At 41.6% G+C, this 26,212-nt stretch overlaps 1 long non-coding RNA gene across 2 annotated transcripts in view; it reads left to right on the top strand.

The window, feature by feature from the left end:
• The window catches only part of LOC102573566 (uncharacterized), a 57,969-nt gene that overhangs the window by 16,559 nt on the left and 15,198 nt on the right, over positions 1–26,212 (top strand). The window contains exons 2-4 of one of the 2 annotated variants that reach the window (XR_009459052.1): positions 7,371–7,431; positions 9,192–9,328; positions 11,085–11,255. This is a non-coding gene — a long non-coding RNA (uncharacterized LOC102573566). Of the gene's footprint in view, positions 1–7,370; positions 7,432–9,191; positions 9,329–11,084; positions 12,916–26,212 lie in introns of those variants that run through there. The other variant, XR_002086741.2, reaches the window with a different exon arrangement.

Here is a 26,212-nt window from a genome sequence, read left to right as displayed (position 1 = left end):
AGTTTCATCCTGTGTTAACTCATAGCACTTGTAACAATTGCATGTGAATCCCAGGCCTGCATTTTGGGGCTATGTGTATATATGTTTTTCAATAAAACACTTGTTACAAGAGTGTGTCTTCAGTTTCTTAGCAGTCCCTTTACAACTTAGAACTTGCTTAGTCTTGGGGTTGGGCTTTTACTCAAAAAATGTAGGTAACAAGAAACTAAATCCCCATTCAAGCCTGATTATGAAGCGGTTACACAGGAGCACTACAAGGATCTGTCTACATTTTAAAATGTCATTAAATAGTAAAACCGTCAAGAGTATATAACAATTCACCTGCCACATAAAAATGCTGAGTGTGTGAGATATGAGGATCTTTAGCTTTTATTTTCAGTTCAGCAGGAGACTAAGACCCACAACTCCTTCTGTTTGTTTCCCTTTCTTTATAACCTTGGCAGGAGAGGAGTTGTAATAGGGAAAAAAAAAATCATTATCAATTTTTGTACAAAGCAAATCTATAATTATTACAGGAAAACTTCTTTTAAGGCTCTTGAGGGATAATTTGTAAGGTCTCTGAGATGAAATGTCCTGCATATAAAGCTATTATAGTTCTTATGGTGGTTCCTAGCTGTCACTTCCTTGAGACTCTCAAGATATCCTTGAATGACAGAAAAGCAATAGCAATATTCTGGATGCAAAAGGGAATGACGTTTCTCATTTTTGTAAACAGAGTTCATGCTGTTCCTGTGTTAGATCCTGGAACAAGTGGGTGTAGTGGCTTCCTTAGGATTAAAATACATACTCTGGCAATATTTTGGAATATAGCTATCCAAAACAATGTTAACAGTATTCTGAGATAATGAGAGGCAAATTAATGAGTTGAATCTTTAAAATGACATATGCTACTCAATGTTTAAATAGTTCCTGTATAACAAGACATCACTTCTGCAGCTGACAGCATGTGGACAGCCTGCAGCACCCGCACATGAAGCTAATGAAATCAGTGTTGAGGTGTCAGTCCACCTTCACACTATCAATTGCAGGACCAGAGGTTCAAGTTCTTAATCCTACATTCCTTCTGGTACTAAATGACTTAGAAATGTAGGACAAGATCCCTAGAGCTCTCTCAAACCTTAGTCAATTTTTACTTCTCTCAATTTTGATAGGAATTCACAAGAGGAATCTATGTAAACACTGCACAGTGTGTAAAATAATGTACATAGACAAATTCTGCCTATTCCCTATTCTGCCTTAGGGAAGCCCTATGAATTCTGAGGTCATCTTGTGAGAGTGAATGTGGGGTATTCAAAAAAGATGATAAGGGGAAGGATCATAGTTATTTTAATCAATACATTGCTTTTTATAATAACAAAAGGAACTCAAAGGCAAGCAAAACTTTTCCAAGTTGCCTAAATATGTCATTGCTTTGTTATGTTATATATAAATTTTACCATTATGATATATGGGGAACTCTTAGTTTAACATCTTATTTCTTTTCTGTCAATACTTATATTATGCTCATGAAGTTCCTCAAGGATCTTCATCTCTGATTTATTCATTGCTTTTAAGTAAGTTGAGTAATATATTTTACCGCTGTGTTAAAGTCGTACAGAGATAACATGTTCTAACCAATTTCAACCATAGCTAAACAAAAAGAAAATTATTACAGATGTATCCAATTAAACCATTGTCATGACTAAGACATTGACAATCAGTTCTACAGGAAAATCCCAGAAGGTCACCTTTTACCTATCTTTGTATGTAAGCACACATACAGTTGGGTATGTGGAGGAAGAATGAGCTGGTTGAAATACAGAATTACTATCCATAGAAAATCTTGGCAAGTAGGGGGAAAAGTATCCTGATTCAAACAATAAAACTATAGTTTTCCTAAGCTACAAACTGTGAAAATTTCAATAATGGGAACAACCAGAACAGAATGTTTTGTCTTTTGGATTTCTGCCTGGAAGGTTTTTGAGAAGTTTTCCAGGTTGGCTGCTGAGAATCTGGCTCTCCATCTCAAAGGCATTAAGCCTCCCTGTCTCACTCTCCTACCCTTGCATCAGCTGTGTGGAAGCCTTCCTTAAAGGCTTTTGTACATTTGTTTGAAAAATCAAGTTGACAAAGGCCTTCCAGGTGGGCAGCTGGGAAGCTGCCATGTCAATTCTCCCAAAAGAAAATCTTTCTGATAGAAAATTGTCAACTCCATCCTTTCTACATGCTTGATAAGCCAGGACAATAAAATAAAATAAAAAAATAAAAAGAACTTTGAGGTTCCTACATTGTAGGAGGAAAAATATGCCCCTCAATATGTACAATGATGTATTTTGACAATTTCTCATGACCTGGGAAGGGAAGGAATTCTGCTTGTGCTGCTGCTAATGTTCTAAGACGTTTTTGGTCATTAGAAGCTCACACGTTTGCTAAGACGCCTGTGGAATCTATTTCACTTTTTGCTGATATGCAGTAGACAAAGTGGTAAATTCCTGCTGCACAGAGCTGGTCCATCATTTGGTTTATATAACTGTATACAGTATTATTTTGAAGAATATTCTTCAAAATAAAGGGAAAGATTGACTTAGTTGCTACTTTTTTTACACAATTGCTTCATGGACATAATGAACTGTCCTTACATAGAGCCGTTGTTTCAAAAAAAGAGAAAAAAGGCACTATGAAGTAATGCAGGCTTCAAAGTGGAAAATAAGTATATATCTTTTTACATTTCCAGCAGGGAGCCATCATTTTAGAATTCATCCCATCATGTCATCATTTCCCATAATATTCCATAATGACCACCTGGCACAATGAAATAATGAAATGTTGACTCTGCTGAATATTTAAAGAGGGTTATACTTATTATCAGTGAGGAAGGCTATAATTCATTCATATTGAAGCTCTTCTTGGTAAAATGAAGTTGGAAATCATAGTTACTTTATTAAAGCATAGCTTGGGAAATAAAAAGGACTTAGTTGCTTTCCTTTTGTATTAAAGAAGCATCAGAGGTGCCTGGAGACAAGCATTCTTTTACTGAATCAGGTCCCTAGTTTGCTTTATCAACTGGCCTTTGTAAAGGCCAACTTCCATAATGTTTAAACTAGTGCTAAAATTCCTCCACTTAGAAAATGTGGCTGTTTTCTAACAATCAGCCAGATTCATCACAGGATAGAAGGCAAATGTTGTTTCATATTAATTTGCTCTTAACTATTATATATCTACTTTTAAATTTAATAAATTGTTGTGCTAAATACAAGGTTTTGATATTTCAATTAAAGCAGCTTTATCTATATTTTGAAACATGCCCTAGGATGGAGAAATTGTAAGTTACCTCATATATATCACTGAGAGCTATGTCCCATGATCTCAAATACACAGAGCAAATTGGGAGCAAAAACCTGCCTTGAAGTCTCTTAATGTAGGGTTGCTTGTATTCCACTCTGGTCCCCTCACATAACCTACATCACCTTAAGGGCTGCTTTAACTCACTCCAGCTGTCACTGACCTTACGGAACTATTATATTTGATACAAATTGATGGGATGCAATAGAATTCTGGTCATGCTGTTCAGGAAGTGTAGTATAGTATTTCAGATGCACATTATAAAATAGTTTCTCTGCACTAGAGCAAAACAGCCATATTGCAGGTTGGATTTTGAGTGTTTTGTACCGTACCATCTTGTTCAATAGAAAATAAAATAAAATAAAATAACCTTGGTCATGGTCAACAATTGACAACCTCCTTCCTATAAGAGCTGTGGATCTGAGGGACAAAGGAAAAAAATTCCAGTTCACACATGCACTATACAGGCATTTTTGATTTAGCACTACAATCACTGAAAATTTTATTCTAACAGAGCATGCTTGAGACTCTTACAGAGTTATTGAACATACTTATTTCACCTACTACCCATAATAGGATTGTTTATGTGCCAGATCCACAGACTATAATCATATTCCTTCCATTCTAAGGTATGAAGCTAAACTTTCCCAATTGATTTCAGGCTCCAGGCCTGGCACTGGAACTGAGAGAAGAGATTCTGTCTCTCCTATACTCCCAATGGTCTTCCTGTTGACAACCAGGCCTTATGAGAAGAAAGTTGCCTGATTCAAATGCAGACAAAAGAAGAGCTACTTTAGGGACTAGGGACCAATATAGGAGAGAACAGGGGAAGGGGAGACAAATCTGAGGTAGGGTGGGCAATGATCACTAGCTTCAAATCAAGCAAGCAGTGGGAAGCCATTGAATCCACTTTGACATCAGACATGAGCACCCTTGCCGACTAATTCCATAAATGGCATCTCCACTTCAGCCTCACTAAAATAGTGGCAACAGCCTTCCACCTAAGTAACAACCAAGTGAAGAAAGAAATAAAAGTCAAGATTGGTGACCGGACAGTTGAACTTTGTTACACTGTTACGTATTTAGGAGTCAAGTTGGACCGGGTCCTTACTGCTAGCATCTAGAAGAGGTCCATGGTAAGGTTAACATCAGAGGAACTCTTAAACTCGTATCTGTCACCCTGCTGGCACCACCTGGGGTGCAAGTTTCTAAACACTTTGTCACTTGTGTAAGCTCCTGCTGAGTACGGTGCACCAGTTTGGTGCTGGAGCATGCACACTAAGTTAGTGGCTTCCAGCCTTAACAGCATCATGAGGACCATTACCAGATGCCTTATGCCAATCCCAGTTGACAGCTTACCAGTCGTCTCAGGCATTTCTCTCTCCCCCTCTTCCAACATCATGAGACAAGCTGTTACCCTGGCTCTATAAAGATCCAGAACATTTTTTGCACTCCAGCCTGGTAGCCACAAGCCAGAAAACCCCTTACTGAAGTCTCAGAACTCATTGTCCACTCAGGCCAATAAGCTCATCAAATCTGAAGATGGTATGTCAACTACACCATGGACCAAACATCAGTGGAACAGGAAATATGCTTCACAAGAACTACAGCTAAATAACTTCATTCCCAACACCAGCTTCTGCCCTTCAGGATGGTAGCTGCCCTGCGGAGTCTGGACTGCTGTTAAATATCTTAGAATGGTAATTGGATGGTTTAAGAAAGCATATACTCGTAGGGCCTCTCCAACAACACTAGGTGCAGCTGTGGTGCTCAAGCTCAGACAGCCAACCACATCATCTATAAATGCCCTTATGGCCCTTCTTTGAGTGCCCAAAGTCTATTGACATTGACCATTCTACATTGTGTTGGCTTTCTGGCCCTTATGTGTCCAACATACAAGTGTGGTGACACTTGCTTCATCATTATCATCATCATCATCATCGTCATCACTAGGTTCAACAAGACGGTCAGGCATGAATAAGAAGAACTAAACAACAACTAGTTTTCGTTCATGCCTGAATGTAGTCAAGCCTTTGTGAACCCTTTTTCTATCTTTAAATGGCTACTACCTTACTGAGGGACCCTCTTCCAATTCCCAAATATTTTGAATTAGGGAGCATTTCTAAATTATAATTTTTCTCACTGCAGAGTATGCTGTTAAAACTGTTACTGGCTTGGCAAAGAAACCATAGCAAGGATCCAGAGCAGTGAAAAATTAGGCCAAGGACTTTGGGAGGGGACTAAGGGAGACTAAAGTTAGATGAGGACCCCAGATAAGGAGGATTGGATTGGGAATCCATTGGTGGGAGAGGCTGTGAAGGAAAAGGCAGACTTAAATAGGAGTTGGGAAAAGGTAGGCTGGCTGGGAAGTTTAAAGGAATACAGACTGAGACTGGGAATCGAGTCTTAAGTACAAAAGAGACAGATTAGAGGGGATGGACAAAGTTCATATCGCATGTGGGGAATGTCCAGAGAAATCTGTGCCTGTAGGAGCACACTCCCCTTTAGAGCTTGAAATGGAACTCAGGATCCGTGAGTCTCATCATTTTTCTGTTGAACATGTAAGAGTCCTGTGTAAGAATTAATATATAATCATGTAATTAAAGACTGCATCATAAAGTTTATATACCAAGGGGCTAAATTAAGGTTGCCCAGAAAATCTCAATTCTGGTATTACCTACCTTGTAAGTTCTTGCTTTGCTAACTAGGAATACTTTTGTGAAATGTTTTTTCTTTGCATATGCTATTAATTATGGTAGTGCCTGGAAAACCCAAGCAAAATCAGGGAACCATTGCTGTAAGCAGTGTGAAAAGTGTTGCAGAGCACAAGCCATAGGAATTTAGAGTCTAAGTATAATAAGTATTTTTTTAAATCTCAGTTTTACAGATGGGGTAATAAGGTACAATATACTCAAATGACTTATCTGGGTCATTGAGAATGTCTGTGGTATAGTTGAAAACTGAACTCAGATTACTTGAATCTCAGTGGGCATGTCTACATGTGCAATTAATTCGAAGCAATAGACTGCAGTGCATATTGCACCAAAGTTTATTGCTCCTGGGCATGCCATTTGAACATGTGCCCAGGACCACAGCATGTTGAGCCAGGTTGGAACAGCCCCAGCTGGCAGGGGACCTAGCCTGTAAGCCCGGGGCTGCTCTGATTAGGCTCAACATGCTGCAGAAGAGCTGGCTGGGGCATGAGGGTAGTCTAGTGTGAGACTAGCCAGCAGGCAGCCCTTGCACTGAAACACCCATGTGCCCCAACCTGCCCCATCAGTGTCTACACATGTGTTGCTGTGCAGTAAATAACACCACTAGGATAAGTACTTGTATTTACTGCAATAGTACTTGTATTTACTGCATGTGTAGACATGGAGACTTTACTGTGGAGCTAATTAGGCAGCTCCGCAGTAAACGTCTTGTGTAGACATGCCCAGTGGGCATGTCTACATGTGCATTTAAGCTTATTTAAATTTACTGCGCAGGGGATTAGGCTGGGATCTAGACATGCAGGCATTAAAGTGCATTAATGCTATGTGTGGACTGACTTGTGACTAAAGTTAGTCCCAAGTCAGTCCACACACAGTGTTACTGCACAGTAAGGCATCTACACGTGTGTTACTGTGCAGTAACTAGTCAGATGTAAATTTGATACCTGCATGAAAGTCGGCATAGGTTGCCATGTTTACTGTGCAGTGCAGGTGTGCATGTGTAGATGCACACCCATACTGTGCTGTAATTTCACATATTGTACAGTAAATGTGCATGTGTACACATGCCCAGTCAGTACTATAACCACATAACTAGCTTCTTTTAATGTCAAAAGTTGATTCCTCTTTCCATAGCAATTTATTTCTCTCAGCAATTCTCACCTTCAACAGTTCTACATCTTCAGATGGTGATATGAGGCTGCAATATGTGTTGACCTCATGATACTTAAAGATGTTTAATTTCTTCCTCTTCAGTTAACAACCACTCCAAAGAGCTCCTTAGGGAGACAGTTCATGCTTGGCATACTAAAAATCATAAACCTTTATTATTTCTAGAGCGTCTGGTGTCCATAAGAATCAAACTGTGATCTATGGAGAGCAGCAGGCACCATTTAAGGTTAGCCCTTTAGATAAGTATTTCATAAATGTATAGTAGAAGTAATGTAATGTAGTCATTGGAGATTTTATGTAGCTAATGACAGGTGTAATGAAGGTTGCCACAAGATTTCATTAGTTCAGTAGTTATGTGATTATTTTTCAGACTAAATGAGTTTTTCTCCTGCAGTTTGATGTGAAACGAGACAAATGTGTGTGCACACAAAATTTCATAGCTGAAAAAACAGCAATGAACACGTACCTCTATGTTTCCATATTGAACAATGGCACCTTGCTGACTCCCATAATCTACAGAGGGTTATTCATGTTCAAGGGGGGGGGGGAGGGGGGCTGTGTGTGTATGTATATATTTTTTCATTTTCATATAAATGGAAGGAATGCTAAACACTGTTTAGACTGCTGAACGTTTTGGCAAAAGCAGAGTATGATGAAAATGCCTTGAAGAAAGATAATAAGGAACATGCAGGAAGGGTGAAAGCATCTGTTCCTTTGAATGGTATCATTAAATAGTTAATACACACAAACCTAGGCAATAAACTGTGATCTGACATATAGTTCTATGATAGGTGGAATACTTAAATGTTCTAGATAGTTAATCATACAGCAGTGCTTTAAAGATATAGTTGCCTTGAAAAGTCTTCCATTCCCTGAAGCTGCCCTCAAAACGTAGTCTATTATACACAGACAGTAACACATCATGTGTCTGCCCATATAGTTTCTCAGCCTGGGTACATCATAGTCATGTCACTTAAGCCTATACCACATCTGTGTCTTTTACAACAACATAGACTGAAGATGGCACTGTTTAGTCATTGTTCTAAAAAGCACACTTATTTCCATGTACTCTAAGAGAAAAAAATACCACTATCCTGGGAAAACAGAGAAAATGAAGGTGTTAACATTTTATGGTAAATATACATTTTCTGCTGAGTCAGGAAACATTCTTGTTAAGGCCTCAATGCTGCAATGAATTATATTAGAACGAACTGTAGGCATTATAGTGTCACTGTTCAGAGCATAGGTGAAAATCTTTGCAAGATCAGGGCATACAATGCAGCTTTCCGATTCAAAGCACTGGAGAGGGTGTATGTTTTAATTAAACATGTTTCTATGATGAAAAAATGACTATGAGAGTATACTTACTGGAAAATGCAACAGATAGGTCTTTAATAACAGTTACACGATAATCCAGGGATTTCTGAGAAAAATAATTGCTTTGAATTTAACAGGGTCAAGCTTGGGAGATTCTCAATGGGTCTCCTGACCCTGTAAGCCCTAGTGCAAGTTTCCCATTGAGCAAGTGAACAGGCCTATTGACTACAGTGGAAATACTCACAAGCCTTGATTATGTCATGGATGCAAGTGTTTGCAGAAATAGAGGTCAGATTTTGCACAGTATTTTCAATCTGCAACCAGTAAAAACTCATTAGTTTAAGAAACAATAACACGGATATTGTTGAAGCAGGAAACGTAGATTCTTTCTGTGAATCAGAATATGTTAGCTGTTTGTGAACATTTAGTTTTAAGTAAACAATAGATGCTGTAATTAAATATACTATTACTGTTGCATCTGAATCATAAGCAATAATTTATGATGCAACAAATTAGAGGAGCGGACGCCCTCTTGAGTGTACCTGGGGTTAACTTTCTTTAGCTTGTCCTGCCCCTTTCACACATAGCTGATGGAAAAGAGAAGTTTCAAGCTGTGAACTTTTGCTGTTAACTTTCTGTTTGTGTTGATGTATTTTACTCTCTCTTTAGAAAACCTAAGCTTTGAGGACAAGCTCCCTTTGGCTATCATTAAATCCAGCTGGCCTTTCCCCTAACAGTAGAGCTGTTAAAACCATGTAAACAAAGAAAAGCAGGATTTGGGGCAGGATAGGGAATGAAGAGAGGAAGTAAGTATGAATTACATTTTCTATTTGAAATACTACTAAACTTTTTATTATCATAAGTGAAAACTGTCCTACTAAAATCTCATTATTAAAAAAATATCACCAAACTAGAAAATGCCTTATTCCTTTTTACTTTTTTTTTGTTCAGAACAGGAAATAAACTGTCTTTCCTTACTTTGGAGAGCAGCTAATTGTTTAGCTGCAGAGCCATTCAAAGTATGTTGTTGCAAGCTTTGAAAATAGTTAAAAATGTGCCCTCTTGTAAGTCTGTGGAGCATCCGTGAAATATTTGCATTGCTGAAAATTCATTTGAAGCTGAGCAACACTTTTTCTGGAAGCCTGTAAAAATATCAGTGTAATTTTTATGGAACATATTTGAGTTTTAAAACAGGAAGGTTTGCTTTAGACATATTGTATTTGTCAGGCATCCCTGAGTGACTAAGCCAAAGGTATTTCTTTAGGATATTAACCTATCTTGACTTTTAACGTCATGCTTGATTTCATCATGATGGACTATAGTATAATATAGTATTTTTATTCTCCTTTAAAAATGTTTTATGAAGCAAGACTATTTTGCCAAACCCCCCACCAAATCCCCCCCTGGGAATGATGATTAATGAATGAATGCATTTGTCAGGAATATCTTGGTGGTACAGGAGTTTTCACTTGTTCATAACTCAACATCATTTTGCAGTCCTCTCACTCATCCTACTTCTAAGATTAATATGCTGTACTGTGAAACTTGTCTTAACCTCTGTGTAAGAAAGCTGCCTCTTTTGTGGCCATTCATTTGTTAAACATGGAAGCCTATTTACTTGTTTTATTTGTTTAGGTTTGTCCTTAATTTATATCTGTATCATTGGTTCCCCAAATTCTATGAAGCTGCACATTGGAGGGGGTGGCTTTGATTTTATTATATATCTCTCCAGAGCATTATGATTTTACCACAAGGGGAAAGGCTGATTTGTTACAGCAGACAAGTTTCTTGTGTTTGCCACTTAGAATTTGGGTAGCAAAACAAGATTTCAGTACTAGGTATAAGGGAAACATGTACATGGGATATGTAGAGCTCCTTTGCCCATCAGCAGTATAGGAGAAGGGTTTCTCACACCTGCCTACCATTCACCTATTACAGTTGCCACCTTTGGGCTTTTATATATGTGCTCTGGTAGTGGGGTGGAGGTGGGGGGCATTTTAGTTAGCATGGCTCTGAGAGCTGTTCTAAATAAAGCACCTGGAGCATCTTGTGTATCATTGTCCCTGAACTTTAGATCAAGTGCCCCTGCCTCCATTTTTAAGTGTGGAAATGCTGATACATGAGATGCTGGAGATTGCTGGAACATGGCAATTAACATGCTCCAGGAGACTGAATTAATTGAATAATTACAGCACATTGGAGCAGCCTTGCTATTGGAGCAGCCTTGCTGCTTATGTATAGGTACCTTGGAGCCTGTGGGGACTGAGCTGGAAGCTTCCAGGACAAAAAGCATAACCTTCTATAGCTTTTATTGAAGAACCAAAGAGTTATGTATTAGGACTTTAACAGACTCATTCTTAGTGGGTTGGGCACAGAAGGGGAACCTGTAACATTCTCACAATGTTTATGTACCCATACAAGCATTTAGGGCAGTCATACTCTTTCTCCAACAGCAGGGGGACAAGACGGGATGGCTGTGTGAAGGGTTGCTTCTTTTTATAATTGGGTAAGAGCATGGTTTCTCTCTCCACTCATTAACCTTTTTCTGTTCCCTGTGCACAGGACAGACAGCACTATTGGCATGACAAAGCTTGGAGGGGGGACAACCAGGGAACCAACACCAGGTGCCAACTTGGGTGGAGGGAGCAAAATATCTGGTGGTACTGCTACTGGAACAACCACCACCATCAGCCTAGTCACTGGGGCTGACTCCTCAGGGTGTGACATGCCCAGGTATGCATCTTGAACTTTGGCTAAATTGGTTGCAATTGCTCCCACCAGATCTCTGTTATTCAAAGACTTTATGGCCTATTCCAGAGCACAGTGATGTATGTGGAATGGCTCTTAGTTGGCTTAAAGGTTACTAATAGCAGCTTTTAGGCAGAGTGACTCAGATAGGGCACTTATTTCCCTTCAGTAGCGCAGCTCATGCTTATAGGAGGAAAAATTTCCATAGGATCAAACTTTGGTATCTTCAGTCCAAACTGTAGCTCTGATTTATTTAGAAATGTGTATGTTCATGCTCTAGGAAAATCCAGCTGTGAATGGGTATGCTGTTAAAAACAGATAAAGCATAAAGACATAAAAATATTTCAGTGATCCCTGGTTCATTTGGACATAATGTTTAAAATCCTGCAATAGTATCACTGACCTACCTAAATTACAGGTGTTATTTTTTAGCTGTTCCCCCTCTTACTGCTTTTTTTTTGGCGCTCATGTGCAATACATATTTCTCTGTGACAAAAGTAATCTTGGAGCTTCTCTGTCTGCTTGAAAGCATCATGCAAATGAATTCTGCAGAGGCCTCTGCAGTGGTCAAAGGTGCTGATAGTTGCAATGAATAGGCTATTTAACCTGAGAACTAGCACAAACTAAGGTTGACCTCCAACTATTTGAGAAATACATTTACCAAGTAAATAAATTGGAAATAATGCTCTTCTATCTCAAGGCTAGGGCAGTACAAATCCAGGTGAAAAACGATACTATCTAAGGGATAGTGCATAAAAATTCACAAAAGACTAAAGTAACCCATCATGTTGCTTTGTCCTACATAAAGTATGGTCTGTAAGTAAGTTAAAAAAATGGTTAGGACTATTGACCACTTCTCTCCTTCTCTCCTTTCTTTCCAACACTGTTTTTAAACAGAGTATCTTAAGGTTGTATGCATACACAAGCATGATATCATACTTTATGCAATGGTTTCTAGTGAAGAAAAATCTCTTTAGTAATTAGTCTACTTGTGGAACCATCAAAGTTGGATAGGGGGACAAAATTGGCCACTGGTGCAAGTTAGAGAAGCTGATAGACTATTCTAATGTGTGTTTCCACTATTACCAGGAGAAGAAAAACACTTGTGCCAAGTGGTCCAGCAAGCCCACTATGCTGAGGGCAAAAGGGCTATTGTATTGTGAGGTGAAGGAGTCGTTTCTGCATTAACTATGTTTTGTTGTCCCTAACTAAAACACTACTATTTAGTTCTGTAGGATCAGTCTGAAGTAAATCATTGACCAACTATAACCTGATAAGTTTTTGGTTGCTACCAGGCATATGAAATTAAAAAAAAAATCCTATGGGATATCTATATAGATATCTATCTATATCTATATATTTATATCTATAGATAGATATATATCGATATATCTATCTATTAGGGCTGTACAAAGTTTTGGTCCCTGATTTGATTTGGTGGAGATTTGGTCTGATTCAGTGGCTGAATCTCCAAATCTGATCGAATCAGGAGACCCTTTAATCTCTCTGAATCAAACTGGAACCCTCTGAATTGATTTGGAGAGATTTGGAAAGATTTGGCAATTCAGATATAGACACAGCTTAAATGTTTTTTCTACATGCCTCATGGTACCAGGTGGCTTGTGAATGCTGTGATGGTGGGGCAGATGGAGCATCCCACAGGAGCATTGAGGCTTCCCAGCGCACTCAGCAGCAGACATGGAAGTGGACCAGAAGCAGTTCCGGTCCACATCCAGGTCCTCCAGGGAGTGCACTGGGGGACCTCTCTGCACCCTCATGGCTCAGTGACTAGTGCCTCCTGGGTTTTGGGGGGCACCCGTGATTCCCCCATGGCTGATTGCTAAGCCGGATGGGTGTGGGGGGGCACCCCAGCGCACTGGGCGGCGGACCCAGAAGTGGACTGAAAGTACTTCCGATCCACTTCTGGGTTCACTGCTGAGCATGCAGGGGTCCCCCCTCATTCTTGTGAGATGCTCCATCCACCCCAGCATTGCAGTGTTCATGAGCCACGCCTGGTACCTGGAGGCATGTAGAAAAAACATTTAAAGCTGTGTTTATGGCCTAATCACTGATTCTCTGAATCAACATCAAATCTTCCAATTTGGATTTGGTCAAATCAAATCAGGGACAGTGACCCAAAGCAATTAATCAAATCACTGTCCCCAATTTGGCCCAAATCTGAATCGAATATGGCCCATTTCACACACCCCTACTATCTATCTATCTATCTATCTATCTATCTATCTATCTATCTATCTATCTATCTATCTATCTATCTATCTATCTATCTATCTATCTATCTATCTATCTATCTATCTAAAAACTAAATAGAGGGAAAGAGAAAATCCTTCATTCCATTGCCAATCTTTGACACATCCAATTTCTTAGGATAATACATTAAAGAAAAACAAATATAACAAAATCTCTGCCAACTCTGTCTGTGAATTCATATTATATTAAAAGTAGAATAAAGGATTAGAGCACTAAAATAAAAAAGAGGTACAATCTGAACAGACCCCATATAGTCTATAGGTTTAAAATGAAATCTGTCTTTTTCTTGTTTACTTGCTCCTGAGATGAAAGCCTCTGTGTAGGGATTAAGAAGCTTTATATAAAAAAAAGCTGAAGCTGACTGTTTTGAATGGAAAACTAAAATAGGCAGCCAAATAATTCTAGTAAAAAAGGACAAGATCTATGGCTCTGTGTCTATATGTGACTGACAATAGGTTGTCAACCTTGCATTAAATTTGGTACAGCAAGCAAAAGACAGGGGTAATAAGTAGGGGGTACAGTGTTATACAAAGAATAGACAAAAATAGACTTCTTATTTTAAAGTGTATATAACCAGCAGATGCTATCATTTTGAAGGACTAATCAAATAATATTAAAAATAACTATCAACCAGTTTCTTTAAAAAAAAGCATGAGTTAGGTTTATGGAGTCATGTCATTCACTGATCACACCTATTCTGTTTGCCTTCATATGCATTTGAAAATGTTTGAAAATTCTGAATGTTTCATGACTTGGGACATAGAATGCTATGAATAATCATGATGAAGGTATGTTGTCTGCTGTCCTAGAAATCTAGGAATTCAAACAAAGATTTCTGAGTTAGGTGAAAAATAGCACACAAAAGGAATTGAATAGATAAATTTGAACCATTTATGATTATCCATCTGTCTAACACTTGATCACACTTACTACTTCTGGGCTAAATTGGAACATGATGAACACATATCCCAAGATGAACTATTTGTACTACTTTTATATGATAGAGTAAATAACATTGGGCACATCTACATGAGATGCTTAATGTGCAGTAGACTAATTCTAATGCATATTAGCATGCATGGCAAAAAACATGCTAATATGCTAATACACAGTAGTATTAGTCTACTGCACATTAAGTGTCATACAAAAAGCGTGTGATTGCACTAAAGCTCAGTATGACAGCCTACTGTGCAATTATTTAGTGCTTGATTATACAAGTACTAAATTTAATGTGAAGTAGGCACTGCACATGACTGAATGTATAGATGTGCCCACTGAGAAAAGATGGGCATGGAGCTATCCTGGAGTAGTTGTATGTGATAGCAGATCATGGTGCATCTTGTCGGTAAGTGGCAAAGGTGCAGGTAAAAGCTTTTTTGCCTCTGCCAAGTGGTGCCGGGGATGAACATGGACAGATGACATTTAAATCACCAGAAATTAGGCTGGTGGAGTTTTAACTTTGATTCTTTCAAGGGTAATTCTACATCAAATTGAGTGAAATTGTTGTAGTTTAGGGCTCATTATAATCTGTTTGCTACTTTTGTATACTGGTGTAATGTGTTATACCAGTGTAAACTTGTCTGCCTGGAGAGTTCAGGGACAGTGAAGTGCCAGAAAGGAATTGTGATTCATTTTTCTTCTGATTCCACTAGTCACAATATTTTGAGTATCTGTGTAAGGTGGATGATGCTGCATGCATGTTCATTACAAACACATATTCCACACTCACTTCTACCTAAAGTCTAACTAGCATTGTTACCTTATATATTGTTAGGCAATTGAGTACTTGCCTAACAATGGACAGGAAGCTTTATCTATTTCATCCCTTCTATGTGTCACACTCATTCTATTTTTTAACACTTCACTTGGACTCTCATTCTGGGTAGGGTCTTTGGGGCTGTACAGAGAACAAAACTAAGCCAAACAGGCTTTTGCTGCCCTGTGTGGCAAGCCAGAACAAAATAGCTACCCAACTCTTGATGAGTTTCCCTTGCCTCTACTATGTTACAAAGGTATTTCCCATTATAAGTAAGGTTTATTTATATAGGTGTGCCAAAGGGGTATGATATTTTTATGCCATTGAAGGCATGACAAAACTGTCTACAGCATACTCATAATACTTCTGTGGCTTATAATACTGACCTGAAGGGGTCCAGAACACAAAGATATTATTGGTAAAAAAAATTGTTGACATAGAGATTTGAGGGAGCAAAGTGTTGGTTGCAAAGATAGGTGATACAAACACTCACTGTTGGTGGTTACATGTAGTGACTGTCACCCTCAGCATTCATTATGTGCTACACTAAGTTTTGGAAAAGTTAATAGAACAAAATTGCAGTGAAAGCAAAACTACTTTACATACCATTAGTTGGTATAAGACACAAAGAAGGATACTACTGATTTCAGCAAAACGTGTATCATTAACCATTAGACTTTCTAAGGGAATCTCTATTCTATACAGAGCTATAATATAATTCATTATTAGTATCATGCAAATTTTTCCTTCACAGCAGGTAATGCACTAAATATCAGGAGTTTATTACTTCATTAGGGAACCATTATAACCTTTGAACACAAAATATGGAATTTAAAGCTAGAATTACAGTTTATTTTCAATAAATGTCTGATTCTTATCTCACTTGCACAAGATGTTTACATCAGCATTAACTAACTGATTTTAATAAGTGAACAGGGTAAGAGACAAAAGTAGTGGGGCAAGCTGATGTCTGTGGTGTTACTGTCAGTGAAATGAGAGTAGAATTAATATATTAGGCCTGATTTAATGTTTCCACAGGAACATATGTTACACTGACATAACTAACACTTCTATCAGGGATTTTCTAAATATACAATCATGTCAGAAGGATCGGTGTCACGGCAGGGTCTGCCAGGAGGGCCGTGATCTCCTTGAGGCCCCTTCCTCCGTGCCAAGTTAGCCCAAGGGCACCCTCTATTCTTGCCTGCCACATCTTTGATCTTAAGGTAAAGTTGGGAGGCTGCCTCACGTCTCCTTGGGCACGGTTAGCTGGGACCTGTGTCCCCGTGTTTTCCCGGACCCACCGGGGGTCTCCCTGTATGATGGGTGCTTCCCAGGCACCCTAGCCTTATGGGCTACGTGTGGCTCCTACCAACCCCTAATACCACGCCCCAAGACTCACAGATGGGATAGACGTTGGTGTGTCTCTCTGTCTATATTCCTGCCCGTCTCTCGGGCCTTCTCTGTTGTGCTGACCCCTCCTGGGCTCTGAGCCCACCTGGGGCCTTCCCTGCAATGTTGCCTCTCTCTGGGGCCTTCCCTGCAATGTCGCCCCCTTTCCTGAGGACTTCTGCGCCCCCTCTGGGACTTCTCGATGAGCCACCTGTCTCTCAGGCCCAACCGCACTGCTACCCCCTCTCTCCAGGGCTCACCGCACCACTACCCCCTCTCACTGGGGTTCACTGCAGTACACCACCCTTCTCTGGGGTTTACTGCAGCACTAGGCCTTCCTCAGGGCTTGCCGTGCCCGCCGTGGGGCTTCCTAATAATACTGCCCCTCTCTGGGGCTGCTGTGCCCACACTGGGCTTCCTAATAATACTGCCCCCTCTCTGGGGCTCACTGTGCCCACGCTGGGCGCCAGGGTCCTCACACTCTGCTGTGTGGCCCCATTAAGGATACTGCACCCTTACTGGCGCTGGGGTCCCCATACCACTGGGGGTTCCCCCTGAGTATGCTGCGCCTGCTGTGGCACTGGGGTCCTCACCCTTCATTGTGAGTCCCCAATGAGTACGCTGCGCCCTCCTCAGGCGCTGGGGCCCCCACCCCTCTGGGGGTCCCTATGAGGCCTCCTCCAACCCCTTATAGCCTCACCCTAGCCACCGGTTTGTTCTCAGCAGCCCTCCGGCCAAGTGATGTTGCTGCCTGGCCTCCAGCAGCCAGGCTGCCCTGTTTATATAGGCAGCCCTTGCCTCCAAAATGGCTGCCCTCGTCAGGCACCTGGTGGCTGCCAGCTCCAGGCCCTTAAAGTGGCAGGCACACCCAGTGCACTGCCACAATCAGAATTGGTTCTACTGTCAACATCTGGAGAATAAAATTGCCAGAAACATGTATCTATTACTTTTTGTCTGGAATATGGCAGACCCATATTTCTAATCAAAACATCTAATGGAATAGAATATTACAAAAACTTGAGGTTTGACATAATATAAACAGAAATTTGGAAAGTCCTCTTTTCCTCATCTCAGATCCTCCCTTCTTAGTAACTTAACTGTGAAATTTCTAGAGAACAAAGAATCAAAATAAATGTTTTGAAAATATTGATGCAAGAAATAAAGGCCCCCTCGACACGTTACATTTATGTCATGATTAACATGTTAATCATGGCATGAATACCAAGGGTGATATACGTGTACCCAATTTAAGGTGCCATAAAATGACAAAAATACCATACAAATGTTTTAGATGTATGTGGCAGCTTCAATCAAACATTCAGCAGGTCAGAGCTGGGGCTGACAGTCATGATCCCAGGCTTGTCCTGTATTGGCATGTAAAAAGATTAGGATCTGATCCCTGGTCCCCAGATCATGCAGTTAATAAAAGGGGAGCGAGATCCATCAATAATAAGGTGCCTAAGCATGGGCAGCATGGTCTAAGAGACCCCATCAGAATGTGAACTGGGAGATTTGGGTAATATTCTGTTACTGATTCCTTGTGTGATAAAGGAATTGGACAAATCACTTCATCTCTCTGTGCCTGGGAAATTGGGATGATGTTAGCTGTCATAAAATACTTTAAATCCAGAAATAGCAAAGCATTACATGTAAGACCAGGTATTATTAAACAGACATTAAAAAGTCATTGCTTTACTTATTCAGTGCAATAAGTAGCCAATAAAAGCATCTGGAGTTTAATAACAAATAAATCACACAGATATATTTACAACCATTTTTGTATTAAAAAAAAAATATCAGACAGCCAAAATCCAAGATTGTAGGCGGCAGTAGCACCAGCAGCAGCAACAACAAAAGCATGAATTAGAGGGAGATAGCTGAACAGTTCCAAGTGCTTCATCATGCTAGGGACTGAAAAAAGCAGGGGAGCAGGAATTCCTTTCATATAATATCTCTCCTACAACTCTGAAACACCTAGGTGTGAAGCCACAGGATTTATTTGCACCACAGGACTTGTCTGTTTCTCCATACACACTGCAGGTTGGTTATCATTTAAATAACAAGTCAAAACAACTTGGTTACAATCAAAAAAAGCTTGTATGCTACTAGTTGATCTGGTTTGCCGTTGTCTTTCAGTCCTGGGTTCTTCCCCATGGTTTGGCCTTGACCAGGACCCTGGATGGTGCTGTGATTCCCCAGGATTTGGAGCCCATTCATTTACCACTGGCTTGACTGATACCATGACTCTCAGCAAAGCACTTTAGCACGTGCTTAGAATGAAGCTGAAGAGCGATGCTGTTTGGCATCTACTTAATGATACTGGGTCATCATTTTGCTCTAGCATTCCCTAGGACTCCATTTTGCTCTAGGATTAAACACGCTTAACCAAATGCTTAAGATTTTGTTGAATCACAGTCAAGTTGTTTGGGATACTTGCAAGTTTGATCTCTTTATTGAACAAAATTAAATTATGTTTTCTTTTAAAGAGAAACAAAAGGCGTCCTCATGTAGGATTTAGTACTGCAAAACCCTTAATCATGTTTATAATATCAATGAAGTCAGTAGCTCTAATTGTGGGAATAAAGATTGGGCCCTCAGAGATAATAGAAAAATATAGCAAAATCAGCTATAAACATTAATATAGCTTTAAAGACCACAGCTAAGGGATTTAAAAGGTTCACCTCAAGAGATGTATTTGGTATATGGGTGGAACGGCTAATATGTATTCAAGTCAAAGGTGAAAGCTAACTGGACAAGCACTTTGCAGACAGAATGTTTAGTTACACGTGTGGAAAAAAACCCACATTGTTTAAATGCCTTTGGGGTTCTCTGCAGTACAAAAAGAAATAGCTGTCAAACTAAGGTGAATATGTGGGTCATATCAGAACTTCCATTCTCAATATTTATTTTGAATAAAATATTTTAAATGGACATTTTTGTTACATGATAGGAAGTTGTTTCTTATTACTTGGATTAATGATGTTATAAAGCCCTAAAATTCTAATCTCTATTAAAAAAGCTAAAAGGATGTAACAGTGAACAAGTTAAGAGGCTGTGACTTGGATGACTACACAGTCTGGTGGGTGGCGAATTGGCTGGAGGGTCGCACCCAGAGAGTCATGGTAGATGGGTCGGTTTCGACCTGGAAGGGTGTGGACAGTGGGGTCCCGCAGGGCTTGGTCCTTGGACCGATACTCTTTAATGTCTTCATCAGTGACTTGGACGAGGGAGTGAAATGTACTCTGTCCAAGTTTGCAGATGACACAAAGCTATGGGGAGATGTGGACACGCCGGAGGGCAGGGAACAGCTGCAAGCAGACCTGGATAGGTTGGACAAGTGGGCAGAAAACAACAGAATGCAATTCAACAAGGAGAAAGGCAAAGTGCTGCACCTAGGGAGGAAAAATGTCCAGCACACCTACAGCCTAGGGAATAACCTGCTGGGTGGCACAGAGGTGGAAAGGGATCTAGGAGTCCTAGTGGACTCCAAGATGAACATGAGTCGGCAGTGTGACGAAGCCATCAAAAAAGCCAATGGCACTTTATCGTGCATCAGCAGATGCATGACAAATAGGTCCAAGGAGGTGATACTTCCCCTCTATTGGGCGCTGGTCAGACCGCAGTTGGAGTACTGCATGGAATTCTGGGCGCCACACTTCAAGAAGGATGTGGATAACCTGGAGAGGGTCCAGAGAAGGGCCACTTGTATGGTTAAGCCTCAGTGCACATGTCCAGGCATGCACTTTGGTGTGGGGCAAATTGTGCCATTTGGGGCAAAATAACCCTGCCTGGCTCCTACCGGATCTGCAGCCAGGGGGAGTTAAAGCCTGGGGCCAGCACCTGTGCTGGCCCCAGCAATATACAAACCTACCCTAGCAAGCAGCTCAGAGCTACTCCTTCTTAGGAGCTTCTGGGGCCCGGCCAATTGGTATCTGAGGACACTATCTCCTTGTGTCAACTGGACTGCTGCAGCAGCATCCCAAATCCATTTTTAAAAATAACCCAAAATCCATGTTCTTCCACAATTAGAGCAAAAGACCACTATACATACATACATACATATATAATACGCACGCATGCACGCATGCATGAACACACACACACACACACACACACACACACACACACACACACACACACATATATAATATTAAGAAAGAGAGAGAGAGAGAGAGAGATCAGTTGGGCAATGCCTTATTGATATATTTACAATGTTAAAGCAATTTGGAAGCTTACCAGTGTCTCTATCATAATAATAAAATAAATTCTAAATATCTATATGTGTTGATGTGTGCTTTTGGTTTTCTTCTCACATGATCGGTGTGTGATGAGTGGATGTGGGGTTTTCAGGAGGGGGTGGCAAGGGGTGTGGGGGAAGGTGGGTGGGTGTGTGGGTGGGTGTGGAAGAAAGCGGGGGGATCCGCGTCGGTATGTGGCTAGATGTGGGGTGATTGTGGGGGGACTATGGGTGTGGGGGGACCTTGTAGGGGGGCAGCAAAGGGGGTTGTGTCCCTTGGCCCCCACAGGGTGCAGCCTCTCCACACAACATATGGACTGTCCCCCCTGCAGGAACCATGCACCACCTGGAGGGTCACAGACCTCCTGCATGATCCCAGGCACCCTGCAAGGCCACAGCCTCCCCATGCAGGGCCCACAACTTACCCCCTGCAACAGCAGCAGCAGCAGCAGGAGTGGGGCACTCAGAGCCCACTGCTGCTAGCACACCCCATGGCATGGCATGGCCCCAAGCCACTCAGAGCCTGTGGCCCTGAGCAGATCGGGGACCAGCATTACTCACAGGTGTCACCCAGGGGCCAGCGCCAATTGTGGGGAATGCGTGTAGCACTGAGCCGGGCCCTACTGGCACTGAGGCCACTCGCACCGCCAGACCAGGCTGAGCTGGGTGCATGCCACACTGGGTCCTACCACCATGGAACTGGCCTGCCCTGGCAGCATGAGATGCCCCAGTGCTGGCAGGATCTGGCTTGGCTCAGTGTGCTGTCCCTGTGCACTGTGCCAGGTCCTGCCACTGGTGGCAGTACTGCCTGACCTGAGGTGCCTGCAGAGAGGAAGTGCATGGCAGGACATGACCTGGCATGGCTCGCTAGCCTGACTTTGCACTGGACTGGGGCACATAGGTCCAGAAGGCGCGGCTCCTGTGCAAATGCACACTAGCTGCGTGGCCTGGGCTGGATCAGGTTGGGTCAAACCAGCGGGGTGCATTTTCCATGAGGCTCAGGTGCATCTGAGCCTTATGGAAAACATGCCCCGCTGGCCCAATCCAGCCCAGGATGCGCAGCTAGCATGCATTTGCACAGGAGCTGTGCCTCCTGGACCTGTGCATCCCACTCTGGTGAAAAGCTGGGTTAGCAAGATGTGCCAGACTGGGCCAGGTTGGGTCCCACTGCGTGCCGCCATCTCTGCTGTGGCTGCCATGCACCACTGGCTCCATGCTCACCACCCCCGCTCCCCCCACTCATCACCCCCCAGCCTTGCCCACCCCTGGGGAAGGCTCTGGGGCTGCCACATGCCTGCCCCCCTACCCAGCAGCTGTGGCACTGGCGACAGCAGGCAAGCGGAGGTGTATGGGGTTAGGGTGTATGGGGTTGGCTCTGTTGCATGCACAGTGGGTAGCAACGCAGCTCTGTGTAACCTGTGCTCTATATGTGCTGAATGGATTCAATCTGGCCTGTCCAAGGCCGTGCATTAGCAGGCTGGACTGGGTCCATTCAGCATGTACGGAGCCTGGGTCTCATAGCACTATGTCACTGCCCGCTACTCCTGAAGTAGAACCACAGCTCCATACAGCCCCACTTGCCTGGTGCTGCCAGTGTCGCAGGGGCCAGGTGGGGGGCAGGCATGCGGCAGCCCCCACTTGAGCCCCTCCACATACCCACCCACTGGGACATCCATCCCGCTGCTCCACACACCCCGTGACAACCCTCTCCACTCCCAACGCCCCTGCAACATCTCCCGCTACTCCTCATAGCCCCCAACAACCCCCTTCACTCCTGACACTTCCCCCCCGCCACTCCCCATCATGCCCGACTCCCCCCAGCATCCCCCTGCTGCTCCCCTTAGCCTCCAACACTCCTGGCATCCCTCTGCCACTTCCCGTAGCCCCCGACAACCCCCTCCACTCCCAACACCCCCTTGACATTCCCTGCCACTCATAGCCCCTGACATCTCCCTCTACTCCTAACACCCCCAGAATTTCACCCACCACTCTTCATAGCCCCTGACATCCTCCTCCACTCCCAACACCTGCTGACATCCCCCTGCCACTCCTCACACCCACTTATGCCCACCCACACCCATAAACCCCTCATCCCACATCCCTAACTTACCTTTGACATTGCTGGGGGCAGCAGAAGCACCAGAGAGATGCTCTGGCCAGAAACCAGAGCATCTCTCCTGGAGGACTGACTGCCCGGTTGCTTCCAGGCATGGTCTGTGACTGTACTTTATCCTTCTGTTCTGCGATGCATTTTTTTTTTTGACCCCTGGGTATCCAGGGGTCTAATTTTGCCCCTGTGCTGCTAACATGCAGTGCAGGGAATGTTTTTTTTTGTTCCTGCATGTGCATCTTGCAGTGTCTCAAAGGGGTTTTAGATGCTGCAAGACGCATGTGTGTGCTCATCTGGATGTGCCCCTTATGCGTGTAATAGGCAGAAATATCTAGAAGGCCAACACCCAGTTTACCTTCCATTTTCCTGCCTTGTTACACCTCTCTTTTGGTCTACTATAGTAGTCTGACTAAGTTCTTTATCAAACCAGATTTGGCTGAATCGATTTGGGACAATGATTCAAATCACCAAATTGAATCTCTGTCCCCTGAATCGGCCAAATCTGAATCCGAAGCGAATACTAGCTGCTTTGCACAGGCCTACAAAATGGAGCTAAAAAAGTCAAATACCTCCAAAATTAACAATTCTAGAGTGAAAGAAACTTTCAGAAAACAGGTTTAAAGAGGATCTGGAATCCTAAAGCAAAAATATGACTCAGTCATTGAGAAAGCAGGATAGATTTGCACCTTATAGACTAACTAAATCAGAGATGTATAGCATAAGTATTTGTGAACATGAGTTCCCTTCATCAGATGTCATTGGTCATTGGAAGAATAAGATAAAAGTTTTATCTTGTGCATTGATCTAGAATAACTTGAAAAAATATAAAGACAAGACATTCCACTGTCTTCAAGGAGAAAAATACTGGGATATATGGCTGATTCTAATTTTTTTAAATATTGAATGCATCAGAAAACATTTGTTGATATTCAGTATCCCCTTTGATTGAGACAATCATTTGAATTGTCTGTGGCACTGGAAATGTTTCAAGGGGAAATGCAACAATATTTTTATGATATATAAGATTTGCATAGATGGTTTTCCCCAAGGCTAAACAACAATAGGGCAGAATGTCCAAAGGTGCCAAACAGTTTTGGAAAAAGCAAGAGTTGCTGGGCTAAAATTAAATGAGCAAATATATTTATCCCAGGTCATGGAAATAAATTCTCTTATTGATATGTTAATGTAGCAAAGGGCACAGTTGACTTACAGGAAGGTTGGGCCCATCAGTTACCTGCCTGATTACCCAACAAAGTAATCAATATAAGGATTCTATAGAATGATGATAGTATGATAGTACTATGATGATAGTATATAGGCAGGGTAGATATGTACCCTTATGGGTTAACTAAATAAGATGTGTGTGCGTGTGTATGCATGTGTGCGTGTGCATGTGTGTAGAGCACAAGCTTTCATGAGCCAGATGCTGTGAAAGACTGTACAGAAAGCAGAGGATAAAGTGGAGTGAGTATATAGAAATTTGTGCCGAATCTAGCTGTCTAAATGAGCAGTCTGAGAGCACTCCTGTGAACAAATGGCTTGTGGATATTAAGAGTTGCATTCCATAAATAATTTGAGAAACCAAAGGAATAAATTAAGGAACCCTTAGGCCTGTATGTTTGTATGCCAGTAAGGCCAAAAGTAAGATTTGAACTTATTTTATATGACAGTTAATGCAAATCTGTTTATCCAGGATGCCTCCAAAGCATATACTAGTGTAGTCCTCTGATGAATATAGTGCGGTCAAAAAATGCAAACTGCTATCCACTGTATTATTTGAGCTAAGAAAAACTGAGTGTCAGTAAGTTCAAACAGATCTGATATTTGTTTATAAGATTGAAAACATATGTCTTCATTTACAGGAAACCGATATTACCTACAATTTAACATAAATCACTTATTGCCATTGCTTAAGGGGTATGGACAATCCCACCTTTCCTCACCCCCTTGAGTATAGAGACTCCTTTTTTGGCTACAAAATGTAATTTCAAGATTGAATGCAAACCTGGAAAATATATGGTGGTTGCAGGGGCATCTGTAAACTGGTTTCACTGTCTCATGTCTGGCTTTGGTATAGCATGCTCAATAGTGGGTGCTCCTGGTTGTCATAGACCGCCTTTACACATGCAGCTCTAGATGATTTGGCAAAAGTGTAGTGGAACAAATCCAGAGCTAGTTTACATACATGTCAAACTTAAAAAAACCCAAAACAAACAAACAAACAAACAATAAACAAACCCTGCCCTATCTAAGATAAAATATAGACTGTGGATGCCAGAACCTGGAAAATATAATTAAGGCTATTATCTCAGAACAGTATATTTTAGTGTTTTTATCACATTGAGGGAGAGCTGTCAGTACTAGATGATGTTTTCTTTAAAGGCCTCAGGGTGGTGATGCCTGAGGCATTACAGAAAAACGTTAAAACGGAGACATAAATTGATAAATCTGAGAGATGGGTCAATGATTTATTACATTGGCCTCAGATTAGCAGTGCCACAGAGAAAACCATTTGTCATGTTACATATGCCAAAAACATAGAGGTTGCATCAAGTAACAGAGTCCACGCAGATTGTATAGGACAAATTTAACCCCTGAAGCAAAATATGCTTAGATACATTTAGTTATTTTTCCTTTCTTGCCATGCACTTGTTCTTCACTATTATTCTTTCTTCATTGACATGCTCCTCTAGAAGGTATTACTGCTAAACAAGTGATTGACTATTTCAAGTCTATTTTTTACTAGACATGGTATACCTGTCATAGGAATGTATGACAAATGGGTCACAGTTGAATGGGCATGTGTTCAACCAGTTTGCAGGGAAGTTTTTGTTTAGACATGTAACTTGCAAACTCCATTATCCTGAGGCCTACAGGTTAGTGGAAAATAATGTCAAAATGGGTGAAGTGGCTATGGAAAACAGACTGAAGAATCAGACTGATCTCAGGATCTTTTCACAAGCTCTGCAAAGTGTGACAGTTTGATAATTAAAACCTTTATTTTTTTCCATGAACTGGTCTGGAATCCTTGCAAGTTTCTCTTGGATAGAAGCGTCTGGAGAAAGTCAGGGTATGTTGGTACGATATCACCAGTGCTGCCATTGACACTTTCTCCTACTAATGTACCCAGTTTGGAAAAGTGATGATAAAACTGCCCTAGGGACACTTCTGCAGGC

Source organism: Alligator mississippiensis, chromosome 1 (genome assembly GCF_030867095.1).
Source record: "Alligator mississippiensis isolate rAllMis1 chromosome 1, rAllMis1, whole genome shotgun sequence".
Classification (NCBI taxonomy): Eukaryota; Metazoa; Chordata; order Crocodylia; family Alligatoridae; genus Alligator; species Alligator mississippiensis.
Note: the sequence above shows the minus strand (reverse complement) of the source record. Positions and strands in the feature narration are given on the sequence as shown.